Source organism: Elaeis guineensis, chromosome 15 (genome assembly GCF_000442705.2).
Source record: "Elaeis guineensis isolate ETL-2024a chromosome 15, EG11, whole genome shotgun sequence".
Taxonomy (NCBI): Eukaryota; Viridiplantae; Streptophyta; class Magnoliopsida; order Arecales; family Arecaceae; genus Elaeis; species Elaeis guineensis.
Genome location: NC_026007.2, coordinates 18,516,959 through 18,532,983, shown reverse-complemented (window position 1 = coordinate 18,532,983; position 16,025 = coordinate 18,516,959).

Genomic DNA, 16,025 nt, shown 5'->3' with positions numbered 1-16,025 from the left:
TTAGGATCTAAGTTTGTGATTTAAAGATCCTAAGATAATTTCATAAAACATGGGTTAAAGGGTAATGTGTTAGCTTTAATCAAGTCATTAACTGAGTTAGACCTAGGGTTAGATTAAATATGGACTAAGTTAAGAAATTAATCAAACCCAATTGAAAGTTAATTAGGATTAGGTCATTTCTATAGATCACTTCAATAGTTATAGTTGATCAAAGTCCATATATCTAACAAATGGATATTGATCGTGGCTCAGCAGCTGAGCCCAAGTCTTTAGGCAGACCAAATCAAAATTGATAAACCAGTTGGTGTCTAAGGTAAATCTGATCGATGATTTTTAATTGGGAGCCCGCTTACCTGGCCATTTCTTATGGTGTCTAAGGCAAACTTTGACAGACCCTCCCATCGATCATATTTACCTAGCCAATGTGGTTAATCAGGTCTTGATTAGGTTGCTTATTGATTCGTGCAAACCCATGTCACATAGAAAATCAGTGAGTCTAATCTCATTTAGTGAGACTGATCTAGGTGCCCATGGATCAAATTTTATCCAAGTCCTTGTTAATGACTTGAGAAGTCAGTGGGAGGACTTGACTTGGTGAAGTCAGTGGGAGCAAATTGGTCCATGTCCTTTCTATCCTTAAATCACTAATAATTTTAAATTCTCTAAAATTATTAGGTCCTTAAAATGACATAGTTATAGAGATAACTGAGTCATAGCCTCCCATTAAAGTGTTTGATTATGGATCCATTAACTCAATAATTATTGCAGACCCAAAGGCCTGGTGCTTGTTGACTAATGGAATTATCACTCATCATATGATGACTTGAAAGTGTCTCTCTAATGGTGGTTAGGTTAGCCAACTAAAGTTGGGCTTAATCATTCATTGGTTAGATGCACCAAGTATGGTCGTGTTAATGGTTGGACCTAACCGGATCCTTACAGTGGAGGCCAAAGCCTACTGATTAGGTTTCTGAGATAAAATTAAATTACTAGAAGTTATTTGGAGAAATAATTGGTTAATGAACCTACCCGTAGATACAAATGGGTTGGCCGACCAAAGTCGAGCTTGTGTGTAGTCTATGTGGATTCTAGTACCTACTAGAAAATTAAAATAATTTTTGAATTGGAGGTAGAGGCTATCAATTTGAATAAAATAGTGAAAGAACCTTGGGACTAAACTTCAAGTCTCTAGGCTTAAAATAATTCATATACATTAGGTCATTGTTCTCTTTTCTCAAAATAAGGCTAAACCTTAATTGCTCTAATCGCTGTTAGACAATGATGACTTATGGGACCCAACTTCGTTAATTAGTATCGAAAGTTGAATTTGGTTCAGCTGTACGAATGGGTTCGTATTGGGGCTTCTTAGTTCAGTCAAAATAATTAATCCAAAATTAATCCAAATCAGACATGTTGCTTCTATTTGAAGTAGGGTCATAGGAAGAAGAATTGTCTTGCTTCCCTTGACCATAATAGGCTCAACAAGAGAAAAGAGCAAGAGTTGCTCATCAAGGATGTTATATAATAACACCTTAAAGTTTTTCTATGTAATTCTACTACCTAGGTATTAGATACCGTACTCTTATGCAATTTATTGCTAGGACTACAAGTAAGTGAAATATTTGAAAATGGTGAGAAATTTTTGAATGTTAGGGATGGAAGTCTTATTCCAATCTTAACTTTAAGAATTGTAGAGCTTATTTTTAAATATTATCATTTAGAGTAATTGTTACTATTGTCCATTGTTTATGATGAATGTAATCTTTGTTGGCCTTATGGCCAAAGATGATCATCATTCATTAATAAAGGAAGATTATTGTGATATTATTATAAATAATATTACAATAATACATGGACAAGAAGAAAATAACATTTAACATTTACACAGCCTATTAAGTGTAATGTATACACCCAAGATAGATAATGTCATGGATGTCTATCTTTGGCATTATAGGCTTAGTCACCTTGACAAGAACAGGATAAACGAATTAGCTTGAGAAGGAAACCTCGACATCAATGATTGTGAATCATTGATAGCCTGTGAGTCTTGTCTTCTTGGAAAGATGACAAAGTCATCTTTTAATGGAAAAAGTGAAGGAGCTGATAAAGTTCTAAGTCTCATACATAGTGATGTATGTGGACCTGTGAACTTAAGTGCCAGAGGAAGATATTAATATTTCATTACAGATGACCTATCTGGGCATGGGTGCGTCTGGCCTAATCATTTGAAATATTCAAATGATTCAATAATGAAAGATTGAAATAAACTGGATAAGGTGTTAGAACTCCTCGATCAGATCGAGGAGGCGAATACTTATCCAGTGAATTTGTGACATATCTAGGAGAGAATTGGATTCTCTCTCAGTGGATTTCTTTTCAAAATAAAGTGTATCTGAAAGGAGAAGTTGAATTTTGTTAGACATGGTTCAATCCACGATAGGGTTCACTTCTCTGCCTGTTTTAGAATTGTGCTCTTGTGTGACTACCTATTTTACTCTAAAAATATACTGAGTAAGTCTGTTGTGCAGATTCCATATGAGATATGGAACGGGCATAGATCTAGACTCTCTCACCTTTGAGTTTGGAGTTGATCGGCCTATGTCAAAGGTTTGCATACAGATAAACTTGGTTCTTGATCCAATAGATGTTTAAGGGTTACTAATTCTATCATGCTGAAGAACATAAGATGCTCATTAGCAGTAGGGCATTCCTTTTGGAAAGGAGTTCCTTAAAGAAGGAACTGATGCCTATCAAGTTGAACTTGGAATTTTGACTGGTAGAAAATGAACCGACATAATCTAGTAAACCTACAGAATCGGATTTGATTAGATCAAACTCTAAGCCCATTAAAGTAACACCTTTAAGAAGATCTGGTACAGTACCGCATTAGCTGGACAGACACTTCAGTGTCTAGGTCTGGGACGGCGATCCTATTGAGCTCAATGAGATTAACAAGGATCCGATCATATATAGGGATACAATGCAGTGGTCTAACTTTGAGAAGTGTCTTGGAGCCATTAAATCAAAATTGATGTCCATGAAAATCAATAGTATATAGACACTAGATAATTCACCTGAAAGGATAAAACCCATTAGGTGTCAATGGATTTTTCAAAAGGATCAGAGTAGCGCGGACGGAAAGGTGGAGACCTATAAAGCCCATTTTCGCTATTATCCCAGAGTTGGAACATATGTTTTGAACATATGTCTTTATTATGAACAAAGAGGAACCTTGCATTTATAAGTGGGCAAAATATTCAGTAGTGTTATTTCTTATGTTGTATGAAATTCTCTTAATCAGGAATGGCATTCCAGCATTGTAAAGAATAAAAGTTTGGGTGTCATCTAATTTTTCCATGTTCAAGACCAGATATGGTATACTCACTAATGGTAGTGAGCAGATACTAGTCTGATCTAAGTAAGAACCACTGGAAGATTGTATGGACAATCCTTAAGTATTTGGGAAATACTAAAGTTCAGTGACTCAAATATGAAAATACTGACTTTAAACATGTGGATGTTTCGATTTCAGTCAGATCAAGATGACAACAAAAAAGTATCGGATCATACCCTAATTGTAAGAGCAATTTGCTGGAAAGATTCAAAGCAGGATACTTTAGTCTACTCAGTTAGTGATGTAGAGTACATCATAGCATATGATGCTGCCATGTAAGCTGTGTAGTTGCTGAGCTTCATTAGCAGGTTGGGAGTGGCACCCTCCACTGATGGTCCAATCCTATGGTAGCACTGGAGCCATAAATCTGGCTAAAGAACTGAAAGACCAGCATACTCTGTATTACTATCACTTTTGATTTTAGATCAGGATGACATCGATCTTTGGAAGATCGATGATAAAGGAGAACTTGATCGACCCATTTGCTGAGGCCTCGGAACTAAGAAGTTCTACGAACTCAAGTGGAAGATAGGATATTTGATATCATTCTGATTATCTTTAGTACAAGTGGGAGTTGTTAAAAAATATATCCTAAAGCCTATCATCTAAGTGGTAGATGATTGAAATTAGTATATGAATTATCTAATAATAATAGTTATTTGGTAGATTCATCATAAAAGCTCTATTTTTTTTAATGAACTCCTAAATTATGATGAAGTTCTTAGAACCACAATCAATCGACAAAGTAGGATTTATCGGATGGTTCTTAAATTATTCACGATCAAATGATAAGTTATTAACAAGGATGATAACTTATCAAGTGTAGGTCACTGTATGCCATATGTGTTGGTTGTCCTCGTAACCAAGTGGTGTGGAGATACTGGTATCGCATCCAGGTGAGATGTAGGAGTATATCTGCTTGGAACGTGACCAATATAATGCTCTACTGTCAAGAGTAGTTAGCTATGGCCAATGGGTATAAGTGTCCCTCCGACCTGAGATCACCACGGTGACTTGCAAGCAACTCACTGTGCTTTGGTACCGGACTGCCTATATTTTTAATATAGGTTTGAAAGATTTTTGGATACAGTCAAGTACTTGTGAAGTCAGTGTGTGAGTCAAGATAGGATTGACCACTCCTAATTAACTTCAGGAAGAGAATGTCTCACTATGTTTCAATTTAGCAAAACCTAGGCTTGGGTAATCCTCGTGAGGAGTCATGAGATTTGCAAAATTTTGAGACATAATAGAGATGAATTGTATGAGTGATTGAAAGTATACTCGAAGTTATCTTGAGCATTATTGATCAAAAAGATGAATTATACGGTAATCATGGGTCAGAGTTCTTAAAATGTTGCTTTGCATACATTCGACCTATCTGGACGTTGGGAACCATTGATAGATGGTTACTTCGACTGGTACAGAAATTAGTTTATATGCTACCAGCTTAGGTTCGAACCTATAAGATCATACACATAAGAGGTTGTAACCTAATCAGATGGTCAATCGATGATTGAGAATCATTCTTAGGTTAAATGATCAATGTCATTGATGTTTGACTTAATGCAAGTATTGCAGGAGGATCAATTAGCAATTGAATTGCTAAATGACTCAATCTGATTAAGCAATTAGGTTGAGATTAGGTCTAATTAAATTTGATTCAATTAGAATTAGTTTGAATTTAATTGGATTAAGTCTAATTGGTTTATTGGATAAGCCAGTTGCAAGGGAGAACAAGTCCCTGTTCGACTAGGACTTGTATGCACCTAATTTCTAATTAAGTCAGGATTTAAATATGATTTAATTTGATTTAATTAGACTCTTAGTTAGACTAGGATCATCATTAATTAGTTTGCTATTAATTTGGATTGGGTTCAAAGTGTTTGACCTAATCTACATAAGAATCTTAGTTAGACTAGGACTCCATCTCTTCTCTTACGCCACCTAAGAAATCTCAAGTCCACGCCCACTAATTAATTTCCAGATATTTTTCTATGATATCCACATCCAAGGAATATTATCTCACACCACTTATTCTAGAGATTTGAATCAGATTTGATTTGATTCAATATGGAAAGAGATTTGGTTTATTATGGAAAGTGGTTTAGGTTTATTTCCTTTCTGAAAGAGTCCCTCTTCATAAGAACTCTTCTCTTCTCTCTTGTGCCAACTTCCTCTAAGCCTATCCTTTCATTTTGTAGCCCCTTTTGTGAGTTATTTCATGCTCTCCATGAAATTTATGAGGGAGGGGGCATCCAAGAGTTGGACGCCCCATGGACTCCTTATTAGACTAGGTTTTATGACCTAGTCTACCATATAAAAAGTTGCCACCCCATATGCTATCAAATAAGAGTCAAAAATTTATAGCTTTTAGATAAAAATAGCAAAAGAGAAAGAGAAAGGCATGGGTAGTTTGAGGTGCCAAAATCCTTGGAGGAGAGTCTTCAATCAAGAGATCAAAGATTGATATCTTGTAGAGTGAAAGGTAAGAGAAAAGATTATTTTCTCTCATTATTTTTCTTTCATATTATTCTCTCTTTGTTTTTTGTGTTTTTTATGTGATAAAATATGAGAGAGAAAGAGGATAGAATGAGTGGTTTGAGGTATCAAATTCCTTGGAGAAGAGTCTTCTATCAAGAGATCAAAAGCTGATGTCTTGTAGAAACAAAAGGTAGGAGAGAAGATATTTTTCTCTTATTATTTTTCTTTTCAGTTTATTTTCTCTTTATTTTGTATTTTTATGTGATAAAAATTTGAGAGAGAGAGAGAGATGGCATGGTAGATTTATTCTCTAATGAGTTGGAGCATGGTGATCTAATTTTTGGACATGATCTGATCATGTTCTGATGAGAGAAGAAGAATAAAAGAAGGTCTTCTCTTAAGGTCTATTTTAGAACCTTTCTTCTCCATCAATCATGAGATTTTTCTATGTAAAAAATCAGATATCATAAGATCTAAAAATTTAAGAAATATCTAGAGAAGAAGGTCTTCTCATGTCCTAGTATAGAGATGTTCTCAAGACATCAATCGTTGATATACTGAAAGAGAAGATCTGTCTTCTTTTAGGACCCTTTTCTTTTACATATTATTGCTGATTTTAGGAAAGTCAAAAGGTTTGACTTCTTTCTTTTTCCTCCTCATATTCTTCATCTCTTGGAATGTCCAAGAGATCCGAAGAATATTTTTTAGATTAACTATCCGGAGGGATCTGCAAGAAGCTAGCACTTCGAGCGGATCTTCGTTCGATGAACCTTCGATTTTGTTGCAGCCTCATGTGGATCACCTGTAGAGACTGGATGCGTGTGTGGCTCCAAAAGTAAAAAAGAATATCAACCACAGAGTTCTCAACCTGCATGAAAGTAAGAGATCTGATCTCTTCTCTTATTTAGATGTGATCTAAGTTTTAGATCTAAAACTATTTCAGATCTAGGGTATTGATTTGATCAATATCAAAGCTTTTATTTTTTGATTTATAAATACAATATGACATGTTATAGGTTCTAATTATAGAATTTAGTAATTTAATTATATGCATTTATAGATTAAATTATTTAATTTACATATTCTACTACGTTATATTTTAAAAATATTTTAAAATTCATGCATGAAATCCTGCACCTTTTCCAACAGCTGTGTGGCTGAGGAAATTCATCACCGAGTTCGGAGTAGTACCCTCCCTCGATGGTCCGGTCTTGCTCTACTGCTATAGCACTGGTGCCATAGCTCAGGCGAAGGAACCCAAAGCACACCAGTAGACAAAGCATATTTTGCACCGCTTCCATCTGGTCCAGGAGATCGTGCATCGAGGTGACATCGATCTTTAGAAGATCGATGGAAAGGAGAACCTAGCCGACCCTTTCACTAAAGCCCTGGCAATAAAGAAGTTTGACAACCACAAGTCGAAGATGGGTATTAGACACTGTGCCGAGTGGCTTTAGGATAAGTGAGAGTTGTTAAAAAATATGTCCCAAAAATCAATCGTCAATCTGTTGACGGTTGAGCAACCTTGTATTGTAATTGATTTGTTAATAAATAAAATATATTTTTATTATTTTTATCATAAATTTTCATCTTCTAATGAACTCCATTGTTATGATGAAGTCCTTAAGACTATTTAGGTTCGATAAAGAGAAGATTTATCGATTAGTCCTTAAAACTGTTCACAATCAAATGATAGGCTGTTAATAAGGATGACAGCCTCTATCGAGCATAGGTCGTTGTAGGTCATATAGGTTGGTTGTCCTCTTAACCAAAGAGTGTGGAGATACTGGTATGGAATACAGGTGAGATGTAAGGGTACATCATCATTGAACGTGATGAACTCCAGAGCATTCTGTTGTCGAGAATGTCTCTGATGGGATATAGGTATAAATGTCCCTTAGACCTAAGATCATCTCAGTGACTTACAAGCAACTCACTGTGCTTTGGGACTGGACTAACTGAATTTCTAATTTAGTGATCGAAGGCTTTTGGGCACAGTCAAGTACTTGCGAAGTTGGAGTGTAATCAAAATGGGATTGACCACTCTAAGAGTTGGAGAAGAATGAGTCGCTGTATTTCAATTTAGCAAAATCTTGACCAGGGTAATCCATCAGATGGATTTGATATTTTAAAATACAATGTGGACAACCTGATCAGAGTTGATAGTTGAACTGTGAGGTATCCTATGAGCATTTTGGTCAAGGAGATGAATTATATGAAAACTATATCTGCATGGGTTCTAAGGATGTTGTTCTACACATTTGACCTATCCGACCGTCGGGTACCATTGCTAGATGGTCACTTTGATTGGTACAAAAATTTATTTCTATGATATCAATTTAGGTTCGGACCTATGAAGTTACACACATTAGAGTTCATGATCCGATTGGATGGTTGATCAATGATTAAGAATCATTCTAGGATTAAACGATCAATACGATTAATATTGAATCTGGTGCAAGTGTTGCAAGAGAATCGATTAGCAATTCGATTACTAGTTGGCTTAATTTGATTAAGCCAAAGGAATGAGATTAAGTTTAATTAAATATGATTTAATTAGATTTGGTTTGGGCTTGATTGGATCAAGTTCAATTTGTTTATTGGATAAGCCAAGTGCAAGAAAAAACTAGTCCTAGTTCAAATAGGACTTGGGTCAACCTAATTTCTAATTTGATTAGAAAATTAAATCAGATTTAAATCTAATTTAATCTGATTAAATTAGGCTCTTAATTGGGTTAAGACCTATTTTAATTATATTAATTTAGTTTTGGTTTGATTTGGTTTGAGAAACCAAATTTGAACAAGTCATAGATTGAATCCTAGTAAGACTAGGATTCCACCTTGCACCACCTTAGCCCCCCACGCCCACTCTCTCTTATCCCTCACCCACTCTCTCTTATTTTATGCAACAAAACCTTCTCTCCCAGGTCTTCACATACATCCAAAACTTTTCTCTCTTTTTCTCTTACATGGAATGTAGTTGTGGATCAAGTCAAAGTAGGAACTAGTTTGGATTTCAAATTCTATGAGATAGAATTTTAGGAAACCAAAACTCTTTTCTTATGGCACTGATTTTATTCAGATTTTTTTAATATTTTCATGACTTTTATGGCACATAATATGCACCCTTTGCTGGTGGTCCACGACAGAGAAAGGAGGGGACGCCCAAGAGTTGGGCGCCCCTTGTCTTGCCTTGTTTGGATAATCGTTGACTAGGTATTTGACCTAGACAAAGACTCTTCATATCTCTCTATTTAAAATAATTTTTTTTATAAAATTTTTATGGATTATATAGAATTGAGATACCTTTGGGGTGTCCAAAAATCAAGAAGAAAGAGTCTTGGGGCATGGAGATCTAATAGACACAAAACTAGGTGTCCGGGTTAGAGCAAAGAGAAGAAGAAGAGGGTCTTCTTCTAGAGTTGCTGGGTTCATCTCTTTTCTTTCTCCATCTGTAAATTTTCTGAGAGTATCTCATCTAAAACTCCTTCTCCTACTTCTCATCTTTGAAAGAGTTCAAATCAAGATGAAGAAGGCATCTGATCGACCATCAAAAAAGGATCAGTGCAGTACTAGCATACTGTGCTGATTTTCTGGACCAGAACTTCTGATCGTGATTCATGGGCTCGTGTGGATGACTCTTAGAGATCGAACGCATGTGTAGCTTACAACATCATCCTCAAGTTCGGATCAGTAAAGTTAGAACATCTAACTTACAAGGTAATAGATCTGATCTATTATATTTTACATACATTAGATGTAGTATAGAAACATGTTGATATGATCAACATGTGTTCTTGCTCTTCATATTTTAATTTCTAATTTAATGTCATATAATAATCATGTAATAAGATTTTAGATCTAAGAATTCTCTGATTTTATAAGATAAATTTTAATTTATTTTAGTCTTCCGCTGTCTGATCTTGAAAAAGTTTCAAGATCTAATCCTGAAACCCTAGATTTGGTTTCTTCAATAATTGAGAACCCAGATAGTAAAATCACAAATTGAAAAATTACAAGGTGTTATCATATAATTACCTTATCCAGTAACAACTTGCTTCTTTCATGGTCTGTTCAGATCCAGAGAGGCAATTATTGAGGATAATTCTTTTTCCAGTGCCCCTGCTTCTTGCAGTAGAAGCATTCCGTCTGACTCTGGTCAGACTTGGATTTCTTGATCTGACTGGGCTTGGGTGTCCCAGCACTTTGCATCATTTTCTTGTTCTTCTTTTTTTCTTAAAGGATCGACGTCTAGAAGAAGATCCTCCCACAACATTCACCGACTCCTTTTAGAGCTGGTGATCCTTCTCAAAATTTTGTAGTAACCCCAGCAAACCGTGGTAGTTAACTGCAGGCTTTGTCATTCGAAAATGAGTAAGAAAAGGAAGGTAGGACTTGGGCAAAGAGTTCAAAATAGCATCTTTTTTCAACTGCTCATGCAGAGAAAAGCCGAGCTTACTTAGGCATTCAATCATCTCAATCATGTACAATATATGATCAGTGATTGATGCTCCTTCTCTTATTCAAGTGTTGAAGATGGCACAACTAGTCTTGTGCCTCTCAACATCGTCGGGTGTGCCAAAGGACTCATTCAATATTTGCAACATATTTTGTGGTTGAGCATTCTCGAAATGATGGCTAAACTCATTATTCATCACCACCAGTATAATACAACGAACTGTAGTTCGGTCGTTGAGCCACTTCTAATAAGTGTCTCTGACCGTACTACACGTATTCAAAGTTGGCTCCTCGGATGCCAGATCTGTCAATACATATAAAATCCATTCGTGCTCCAGGACTATTTTGAGCTTTCGATACCAGCTATTGAAATTTGATCCCACCAATTTATCACTATCTAATAGTGATGGAGCGATAAGGTGGTGGCCATAACTACAAAAAGAAAATCAGAACCTAATTAGTATATAAATTGATTAAGCCTAAAGACATGAATTTTAGTTTAAAGATTTTTTCACTATTTTATTTGAATTGATAGCCTCTACCTTCAATTCAAAGAATTACACTAATTTCTTAGTGGGTACTAGAATCCACATGGACTACACATGGGCCCGAGTGTGGCTCGACCAACCCTTGTGTACCCACGGATAGGTTCTTAACCAATTATTTCATTAAATAATTTTTAGTATTCAATTTTACCCCAAACACCTCTTCAGCAGGTGTATGGTGCCTCCACTGAAGGTTCTGGTTAGGTCCAACTATTAACATGCCAGAATTTAGTGTATCTAACAAATGAGTGACCAGACCCGAGTGTGGCTCGACCAACTTGACCATCATCAGAAAGATACAACTAAAACAACATATTATGAATGATAATTCCGACAGTCAGATGAGCACCGGACATGTGGCACCTCCAATGATCATCTAAACTATTGGACTCATTATCATCCAACATAATAGGAGGCTATGATCTAGTTATCACCATAACTTTTTTATTTTAGAAACTTAACAATTTTAGTATATTTAATTAGTTGAATTGAGAGATGAGATGAGACTTGACCAGTTAATCTTAATCCTCCCACTGACTTCACCAAGTCAGATTTAAGAAGATTAGGCATAAGCTGGTCCAGCCAACCAGTCATGAATCCTCCTACTGGCTTCACCAAGTCATAAAGAGGACTCAAGATAAGTTGAACTAGAGACACCTAAATTAGTCATACTGATTTTTTAGTTAGCATGGGTCAACTCCAATCATTAAGTGATCTAATCAAAATATGATTCACCATATTGATCAAGTAAATGAGATCGATAGGAGAGATATACTATTAACTTGACATAGACTCAATCTATGCGAGTAGCTCCCAATTAATGACTATCGATCAAAGCTGCCATACTTACCTTAGACATCAACTGGTTAGTCATTTTCAATTTGATCAACTTATAGACTTGGATTCGACCATAGAGCTATGATCAAAGTCCATATCTTTACATAGACTTGACCAACTATAACTATTAAAATTAATCAAAAGAAGAAATTGATCCAATCAGAATTAACTTTTAATTAGATTTGATCAATTACTAACATAGTCCATTATCAATGATTTCCAACCATAGGTCTAATCCAGTTAAATGGATTTGACTCGAGCTAACCCATTAACCCATGAGTTATGAAATTAATACCTTAGATCTTTGATTCTCAAATCTAGATCGCTTAATTCTCAATTAAGTTTTAGGCTGATATGGGTTCGGGTTCAGTGTTTGAAAATAATTTTTAATTTTATAAAATATTTTTACAATCAATCATCTAATAATCAAAACTTTAATTTTAAATCTAATATATATTATTTTAGATCTAAAATAAAATTTTAAATTTTTTTTTATTATTTATCATCATGAAAAAGATCGTACAGCACCTCTACATACCATAGGAGATCCCATCGAATGGATAAATAGGATAGTGAAATCCTGATTTCTCCTATGACTGGATGGCTATGAAGATCTATCCAATTAGATTACTATACTACTCAGATTTAAAATTAACTATTTAGATCTAATCTAAATAATTAAAATCAAATTATATATAAAAAAATTCATGTCATAAGAAATCTTGCTCTGATACCATATGAAGAAAAAATAGATAGTTCAAAGTATGTATTTTTAAAATTTTACAGCAGAATAATAAAAAATTAATTTTTTTAATTTTTTAAATATTTTTTAGATCAGATCTAAACTACTGTTAAGAATCAATAACATATAAAATTTACATATAAAATCTAAAATATAAAAAACTACATCGATCACATCAATACCTTGAATTTGATCTAACCTTTACATTATGTCGGTAGAGTTCAGAACTCATCACCTTTTTATGGGTTGATGATCTTCACTACTGGTAAGCATGGTGTGAAATTTTCACTAATGTCGAGTAGTCGCATAAGCATCTGACCTCTACGGATGGTCCACACGAAGTCTCTCGAACCGATCAGCCCTCTACGGGAGTGCTAGCTCGCACAGTCGGCTTCTGATGACAGATCTGACTTGATCTTCTTCTTCGATTATCTCGAATATTTTTGATATCGAAGATGGATCAAAGAAAGATGCTGGATAGTGGAGAAGTTTTAGATGAAGACTCTCTTCTCTTTGATTTTTTCCTTACCCAAAAACTTAGAACAGTTCTAGGTCTCTCACCCAAGAGGAGAACGGTCTCCTCTTTTGTTTACGCCAAGGAGGAAGAAAACCCACCCAATCCTCACATCCCAAAGAAGTGTTTTTGACCCTATTTCTCTCTGATATCTCATGGTGAAGAGCTCTCTTCTTTTGGCATACAAAATTGTTGCCTTTTTATAGTTGTCGCACAAACCAGATAAAATAGGATAAGGGCTGTAGTTTGTTGCAATTCAAATTTTTTTGAATTTCAATTTGACTCTAACTTTTTCTCACCCTTATCTAACTTAAAGAAAGACTTATCAAAAAAAATTAGGTATAAAAATTAGTTAGGAAGACCTCCTTTGCTCATACACAATAGACCCCTTCAAAAGCAGCCAACGTGTAGAAGGATATGGATAAGGTTTTAAGTTAAAATTCAAACTAATTTAAATTCAAATCAAAACCAACCAATTTCTATCCTTAATGATGATAAAATAAGAATTATTTTTTGATTTTCTCATGTATAAACTGATTTTGTGTGGTGAGAAAAGATGTTTGACAATTTAGTATGTCTATACTTCTCATACTTTTAGATTTAATTTTAGATTTTAAATATCAGATAATAAAATTTGATCTAACATATATTAGATCTAAAATAATATAAGATAAAAATATTTAAATTATTCTGCTCTAAATTTGATGAAATCTGAAAGATCCTATAAAGAAAAAAGGCAGTTTTTCCTTCAACTGGTATCAGAGCCAGATTTTTGGCTTTATTTCAGATCTAATTTAGATCTTATTTTTTATTTATTTATCTGATATTTAAAAAATTTTAGATATTATATTAGATATAATAAAATTTAAAATCAAAATATTTAAAATTAAATCTAAGAAGATCTAACATGCATGAGATGCATGACTAGACTAGGATTAGTTGAATCCATGAATAGTCTTGTAAGTTTATATTTTAATATGATTAAAATATGAATTAGATCTAATTTATTCTTTATTTTTTTGATATTATAAATATTATAATTAGATCAAAAAATAAAAAATAAAATTTTAATTATTTCATAAAATTGATCTATTGCATGCCTAGACTAGTTGTAGAATTATTCTAGTAACTTGTCTAGAATAATTTTTATTTTGAATAGTTTAATTTAAATTCTATTTTTTAGATATTATATGTGATGTATCAGATCTGAAAGTATATTAATTAGATCAATTTTTGATACATGAGATGTATGCAAAGCATGTATTAGTTAGATCTTAAATTGTATATGAGATATGTAAATTTAGATCTAACTAGTTTTGTAGTTAAATTTATATTTTTGATTAAGGTATTCCTTATGGCCGTCCGATCATAAAAACCAAGTAGAATTTTAAGACCCTCTCTTCCTATTCAATAGGATGTTCATATGATGTGTAGGGGTACCGCGCGTTCATCCTTAATCAGAAATCAAAACTTACTTTTCTGTAAAACTCTAGATCCTGAAATCCTAGGATTTATTTTACATGTTTTGTTTATGAACCCAAACTTAATTAATGAATTAAGTTTATGAAATCAATTTGGTCTAAAATTGAGAATTTTAGATCTAAAATATTTTCATAAAATTGGGTTCAGGCTTGGATAGCTCAATTAAGTCTAGCGGTTGATCAATTCGAATCAAGAGTTGGTTAAGTGGGATCATAAAAGCTAATAATTGACCAGCCTAATAGGATTAAGTCTGGGTCAAGGTCGAATCATATTTAGATGTGACTCGATCAAGTTAAGACCTAATTTGGCTCAGAGGTTAGAGCCTGGATTGTAGGCTAACCCAATTAGTTCTGGTTTGATAATTTGGTGTCTAAGGTAAGTTGGGCAGATTCGACCGACTGATTTTTAATTGAGAGCTAGTCGACTCGAATGCGTTCTTATCGAGTTAATGGCATATCTCTTCCATCAGTCTCACTTATCTGGCCATATGTGTCGATCCAGTTCTGATTTGAGGTGGCTAACAATTAGAGCTAACCCATACCACTAGGTTAGTCATAATTGTTATGACTATGTCAAGTTAAGTTTAACGAGACCTAAATCAAATCTTCCTAAGAAAATATTAAGTCTAGGTCTTCCACCATTATGGATGTGCGAGCCCTTCTCGGGGTTGATTGTTCTCAACTGGTTACAATGGCTTAGTTGCATTAGGAAGATGCAACCATGTCCATTAGGCATTAGATGTTACGAATTAGAGGATGGGTTGGGCTCAATATTTTAGATACGGTGAGGGACCTAATCAGCAATCTAGTTCGTGCAAATGGTGGGTCTGACTTAACTAAGGATTGGAGCAATATTTCGGACATGGTGAACTTCATGAATTAAAGACCAAGTTTTGGGTGCACCATGATTAGAGAATCATTGGACAAGAATTATCCACTCATCGGTTGATCCATCACCAATAACTGTTAGGTGAGGTGATGAGCCAGTTGGTGAGACCGCACCACCCACTAGAAATCACTGATCACGAAGATTTTCACATCTCTACCAAGGGAGTGTAGGGATCTGAGAAAATAGTGGGAGCCTAATTTGTTTATAAATAAAACTCCTAAATAAATTGGTTAAGTCTGATTACAAAATCTAACTAAAAACTTTTGACTCTCTACAGGAAACATGTCTGCTTCAAATCCCCTGACCAAAATACTAGACAAAGAGGAGAACGGTCTCCTCTTTTATTTACGCCAAGGAGGAAGGAAACCCATCCAATCCTCACATCCCAAAGAAGTGTTTTTTATCCTATTTCTCTCTGATATCTCATGGTGAAGAGCTCTCTTCTTTTGGCACACAAAATTATGGCCTTTTTATGGTTGTCGCACAAACCAGATAAAATAGGATAAGGGCTGTAGTTTGTTGCAATTCAAATTTTTTTGAATTTTAATTTGACTCCAACTTTTTCTCATCCTTATCTAACTTAAAGAAAGACTTATCAAAAAAAATTAGACATAAAAATCAGTTAGGAAGACCTCCTTTTCTCATACACAATAGACCCCTTCAAAAGCAACCAATGTGTGGAAG